This window comes from Cherax quadricarinatus, chromosome 83 (genome assembly GCF_038502225.1).
Source record: "Cherax quadricarinatus isolate ZL_2023a chromosome 83, ASM3850222v1, whole genome shotgun sequence".
In the NCBI taxonomy this organism is placed as follows: domain Eukaryota; kingdom Metazoa; phylum Arthropoda; class Malacostraca; order Decapoda; family Parastacidae; genus Cherax; species Cherax quadricarinatus.
This window is the reverse complement of record NC_091374.1, coordinates 4,722,909-4,729,436: the sequence shown is the minus strand read 5'-3', so window position 1 is coordinate 4,729,436 and position 6,528 is coordinate 4,722,909. Positions and strand designations below refer to the sequence as shown.

At 39.7% G+C, this 6,528-nt stretch overlaps 1 protein-coding gene across 1 annotated transcript in view; it reads right to left on the bottom strand.

Annotated features, from left to right (window-relative positions):
* Nucleotides 1-3,159: 3,159 nt before the first annotated feature.
* LOC128702151 (regulation of nuclear pre-mRNA domain-containing protein 1B) overlaps nt 3,160-6,528 on the bottom strand; it is a 29,050-nt gene continuing 25,681 nt past the window's right edge. Inside the window, exon 8 of the transcript XR_008409050.2 lies at nt 3,160-3,294. The gene's annotated coding sequence lies outside the window, so the exon portion shown is untranslated. The remainder of the gene's footprint in view (nt 3,295-6,528) is intronic.

Sequence of the window (6,528 nt, the reverse complement as noted above, 5' to 3'; positions counted from 1 at the left end):
CCACTGTGTGGCAAAATGTTTCTTCAATAAAGATACCCAAGTGTTGCATATGGGTCTAATTTATCAAGTCATAAGCTTCCTGTTCCTGATGACATACCTAAATTATAAACCAACTAAATTATAGACCAGTATTTATATGGACATCTTTAGAAATAGCAGTTATCTGTGTTATAAAATGTTAACCCATGAAAAAGTTGAATTTACACTGGTAGAATTACCAACAGTGTTAAGTAAAACAGCACATGCACAACTAATGAGAAGTTTTATTGCAACAATAATATGTCTCATTAGTTGGAGATGCATCTTATTACCTAACTCATGAAAAAACCTTTTGGACCTGATGCAGGAATGGCCACAAGACAGCTACATTCTCAGTACCCTCTCCCTTAAGTGGGTGATTCAATGCTGGTTAAACAATCTTGATCCAAGGAACTGGAACTACCCTCCCCTTCCTAGGATCAAGCCTGATTACCTCTCAATACCCAGGCGCTGTATGACCCTACAGGTTAGGCGCTTCTTATTGAAATTGTATACTGGTAATAAAAATCATCAGCACCATTTAAGACATAGACGAGAAGCTAAACATTAAAAAAATTGTAATACATAAACATTGATAAAACTGAATATCCAAGATCTGTCAGTGTGCAATCATTATGGATGAATAACACATGTAAGATCCCATGCTCATAGAACCTCTAGCACATTATTATTATATTCAAGGAGAGTTGCTAAACATATAAGGGTAATACAACTCCTGTGGAATGGGAGGTAAATAGGTTTAACGCATGGGGAGGGGAGCTCCAGTTCCTTGAATCAAGAGCCCTTCACCAGCATCGAGGCACCCCAGCAATCCCATGAAGGTAAAGGTATTGGGACATATTGAGGAAAAGGAAGAGCATCAAGCCACTAACCTACATCCAAAAGTAAAACCATTATATGCAGTGACTTTTGCAAGTGGCATTTAGTGTATGTTAGATTAAGGCTTGAGTGTGCCTTGATGCTAAAGGTTTCTTGATCCAAGGCACTGGAGTTACCCTTCCCTTCCTTGGATCAAACTTGATTGCCTCTTATTCCCCAGGTGCTACATGGCCTTATGAACTGAGTTCTTACCCATGCTTATAATAATATGTACAAGGAAAGCTTTTCTTGCAGTAGTGAATGCATCTCCTGAAAAATATTTTTGATAAGCACTTCTTCCTGGAACAACATGCATGCTGCAATGAACAGCCAAAAAACACAATGAAAATCTTGTTTTCCTTGACTGGATGTATATGCAAGAAAAAGGCACTGTAGATTATAATAATGGACTATGTAGTAGACGAAAGGTTTATGGGCAGTCTTTTGAACGTAAATATACTAAAGGAGTAACTGATATGTCTGATCATTGTAGGAGAGCATCAAAAGGTAGATGTGAAGGTGATGGGAGGATGCTAAAAAGGGGTGGTGTAGATTTAAGAAAGTAGTAGTAGTGTATGAGGCATAGCAGAGATTTGATTATAAGTGAAAGAAGAAAAGTGATAGGGCAACTTACATATGTGGAACTCTGGCAAAAGTGAATAATTAGCAAATGTTTGGTTCCTGGAATGTAAAAATGTAAGTTAGATGCACTATATAGAAAAAATGGAGAAGTTAAGAGTGCAAAAGAAGAGCAAATGAAAAAATAGGTGAGGCCTTGTCAACAATGGAATAAATGGACCCATCTGTCAAAAGTGAAAGTGGTGATACAATGAAATGGAGGTAGATTATTATTATAATCAAATAAAGCACTAAATTGACAAGAAATGGAGGCAGAAATTTTATGCTGGGTGGGAGGAATGAGATATGGTATCTGAATAAGAGAAAAGCTTGAAACATTTAAGAAAAGTGCAAGAGCAGCAGTAAAATAATTGAAAGTGGGAATGGCTGGTACATATGCTGACTGTGTATATGTAAAAAGAGTGAGAGCCAAATAGTATGTGATGAGAGTGGGAAAGACTGGTAAATTGTTCATTGTGTACATAAAAGTAAAAAAAAAAATGCCAGTTAATTTACAGTGCTAGTCATGGCATTATGCCATTCCTCCCCCACACGCGTACCAAAACACAAACACCTACCATGAAAGTTTGGTGCTGCATTCTTTACACTAAATCATGTCCCTCAGCTGCATAAGAAGATTCTCACACAAATTCTTGAGGGTTTGGGGAGGTATATTATTCCATGCTTCATGTAGAGCAGCCTCCAGCTGCAGGATGGAACTGATATCCTTGCCCAGTAAACTAGGGGCATGCCTGGTCAGTCATTAAAGAGCCTTACTTCACAGTCCTTAAACCATTGAACTACAGATCTGGCGGTATGACACTGTGCACCGTCCTACATAAAAACCATAGCCCCACACTTGTCAAATGCCTGAGGTAAATTGTCACACAATAACTCCTGGTAATTATACTGGTTCATATACTGGTTTTTGGGAAGCACAATGAGTTCACCAACACTCTGAGCACTGAAATACCCCCAAACCATGAGCGAGTCTGGGTGTTTGGTGGTATCACAGGTGTAGCATGGGTCTAGCGGGTCACTGCCTCTGGGCCGGTACACACATCCCCCACGGTTACAGGTAACAGTGAAGGTTGTTTCATCACTCCAAAGTACAGTACTTCAGTCCACTGTTGAGGATTCCAGTAAAGATGTTTCTTTGCATAATCCAGCCTACATTTCTTCTGTGGCTTGGGAGGATCAGTTTCTTAACCTGGCAGTGACTACTGCGGCCCAGTTCTGATACGCATCTGTTAACAGTACTTACAGACACCTCTGAAAGATGTGGGTTCTTTTCTTTCAAGCCTCTAGCCGTTATCTTAGGTGTACTCTCTAACTGCTTCTTTAACACAGTTAAGGTACAAACAGATCGTCTTCTTCGAGGGGCCAGGCCAAGGTTTGGCAGATGGTAACTCAACACCGCCACCAGCCTTGAAACGCTGCACCCAGTTCCTCACTGAATGCACACACACACCAACATTCTCCACTATTCTTTCGTCTGTTGCCCAGCTTCGTGAAGCCCTATGATTTGAGCTATAGTTTCAGGTGTCAAAGACTTTCTTTTACACATAATCAAACATGTATAGCCCCAAAACCAAAGGGAACACTAGACAAAAGATGGGGTGGCTGAGAGACAAAAGTGCAACACTTCCTCTCACCACGGCAGCTACGTGAGCACTGAGGAGCCACTGTGGAGTGTGGCGGCAGGCCATGATGTCATGCTAACGGCTGCTACCTGGCCCCCCCTCTCAGTTTTCACCCAGGAAAATACTAGCGATATTCCTGAAATAATAGATTACGTAGAACAGGATAATAAACTATGTACGATAGTGGTAACTAGTGACATGGTCCTCAGACAAATAGAGAAACTAAAACCTAACAAATCCCCAGGTCCTGATGAACTGTTTGCAAGGGTATTAAAGGAATGTAAAGAGGAACTTAGCATACCTTTGGCTAATCTTTTTAACATATCACTACAAACTGGCATAGTGCCTGATAAGTGGAAAATGGCAAATGTAATACCTATTTACAAGGCAGGTGACAGGTCCTTGGCTTCGAACTATAGACCAATAAGCCTTACCTCCATAGTGGGAAAATTTATGGAATCAATAATTGCCGAAGCAATTCGTAGCCATCTTGACAGGCACAGATTGACTAACCCTTTGACTGTCGCGGCCGTATATATACGTCTTACGAGGTACTGTGTTTGAAGTATATATACTCATAAATTCTAGCGGCTTCAAATCAAGCAGGAGAAAGCTGGTAGGCCCACATGTGAGAGAATGGGTCTGTGTGGTCAGTGTGCATCATATAAAAAAAATCCTGGAGCACGCAGTGCATGAGAAAAAAAAAACTGACCATTTTTTTTATTAAAATGCCGACTTTGTGGTCTATTTTTGTATAGTATTTATGGTTGTATTCTCGTTTTCTTGGTCTCATTTGATAGAATGGAAAACATATTATAGAAACAGAGGTGATTTTGATTGACTTTAATATAAAAAGAACCTAGAAATGGAGCTCAAAGTAGGGGAAATGTTTGATTTTTGCTAATGTTCAAAAGTAAACAAATGATGCCATTGTCCAATAAATGTCCAACTAGCCATTCTAATATGCAGTCATGAATGGGTTGATGTTATTTATACAATTATTACAGTATTGTAGTAGTCTGTATAATAGTAAGTCTTCTATTCTTTGTTTGAATAAAAATTCAAAATAGACAGGAAGAGTAATATCAGAGGGGCCTGGAGACATGACTGATGAGCAAAGAAAATGTTATTTTAGAGCCAGGAATGTCTGCATTGTTCATTCTGGACCTTATTTTGAAATTGTCATATTTTTTAGTTTTCGTGAAATTGGCCAAATTGCAAATTTCTGACCACATTATTAGGTAGTTGAAATCGGTAAATGGGCAGTTTCTTGTACTCAGTCGATAGAAAAAATGGAGTTCTAAAGAAATAGCTATGAGTTTGGGCGACTGGAACAATGGAATTAGCCGAAAATAGCGCTCAAAGTGGGCGAAATAGCCGATTTGCAAACAGCGCCGAGGTCGCTAACTTCACGAGAGCATAATTCCGTCAGTTTTCCATCAAATTTCGTTTTTTTGGTGTCATTACAATCGGGAAAAGATTCTCTATCATTTCATAAGAAAAAATAATTTTTTTTTTAAATTCTGCGACACCAGGAGACACCTCAGGATTGGGGGTTGCGACAGTCAAAGGGTTAATGATTTTCAACACGGTTTTACAAAGGGGCGTTCCTGTCTTACGAATTTACTAACTTTTTTCACTAAGGTGTTTGAGGAGGCAGATCATGGTAATGAATATGATATTGTGTATATAGACTTCAGTAAGGTTTTCAATAGAGTTCCACACCAGAGGCTATTGAGGAAACTTAGGGCACACGGAATAGGAGGAGAAATTTTTTCCTGGGTAGAGGCATGGCTGACAAATAGACAGCAGAGAGTTTGCATAAATGGGGAGAAATCAGAATGGGGGCACGTCACAAGCGGTGTTCCTCAGGGGTCAGTGTTGGGCCCATTGTTGTTCACAACTTACATAAACGACATAGATGAGGGAATAAATAGCGACACAAGCAAATTTGCTGATGACACCAAAATAGGCCGTCCAATTCATTCTAATGAGGACATTAGAGCACTCCAGGATGATTTAAATAGACTGACGCTATGGTCGGAGAAGTGGCAGATGCAGTTTAATATTGGCAAATGCAAAGTTCTAAATGTTGGACAGTTAAATAACCATGCCACACATAAACTAAATAATGTAGATCTTAATACTACCGATTGCGAAAAGGATTTAGGAGTTCTGGTTAGCAGTAATCTAAAACCAAGACAAGAGTGCATTAGTGTTCGCAATAAAGCTAACAGAATTCTTGGCTTCATATCTAGAAGTATAAATAATAGAAGTCCTCAGGTTGTTCTTCAACTCTATATATCCTTGGTTAGGCCTCATTTAGATTATGCTGCTCAGTTCTGGTCACCGTATTACAGAATGGATATAAATGCTCTGGAAAACGTACAAAGGAGGATGATAAAGATGATCCCATGTATCAGAAATCTTCCCTATGAGGATAGACTGAGGGCCCTGAATCTGCACTCTCTCGAAAGGCGTAGAATTAGGGGGGATATGATCGAGGTGTATAAATGGAAAACAGGAATAAATAAAGGGGATGTAAATAGTGTGCTGAAAATTTCCAGCCAATACAGGACTCGCAGCAATGGTTTCAAGTTGGAAAAATTCAGATTCAGGAAGGATATAGGAAAGCACTGGTTTGGTAATAGAGTTGTGGATGAGTGGAACAAGCTCCCGAGTACAGTTATTGAGGCTAAAACTTTGTGTAGTTTTAAAAATAGGTTAGATAAATACATGAGTGGGTGTGGGTGGGTGTGAGTTGGACCTGACTAGCTTTGCTGCTGGGTCTGGTACAGTGCTCCATCCTTGAGTGAGGATGACCAGACTGTGTGGGTCATTGGGATAATCCAGGGGGTGGGTCATTGGTCTAATCTGGGGGGGGACATGGACCTGTTCCGCGTGGGTCAGTAGACCTGTTGCAGTGTTCCTTCTTTCTTATGTTCTTATGTATGGTAGGCCTTTGATTTTCGTCATGGTATTATGCCGGGGCGCTCACCCGGCATAATGCTGTGATTAGCACTGTATGTGGTTCCTTTGTACAAAATGAAAGGGAATAAGATAAGTTATTACAGAGGGGGATATAAGCATGTACCTCTAAATAAGAAATGCTTAGTAAAGGGAAAGGAGCTGTTTGCTGTATTTGTGGATTTGTCAACGTAAGAAATATGTCCTACCCAAGTACTGTACTGTTGTTGATGTCTATAAAATACAGTATTTTTATATGCAGTGAAGAATATTTAAAGAAGTGTAGGAAAGGGGAATGGGTTATAGCAAGAGGAAGAGTAGAAAAAAATACATAACTTGCTGAGAGGTAAGTTTGTAAGATGTTGGTGGGAGATTGAGAAGTTTAAAAAATATATTGAAACTG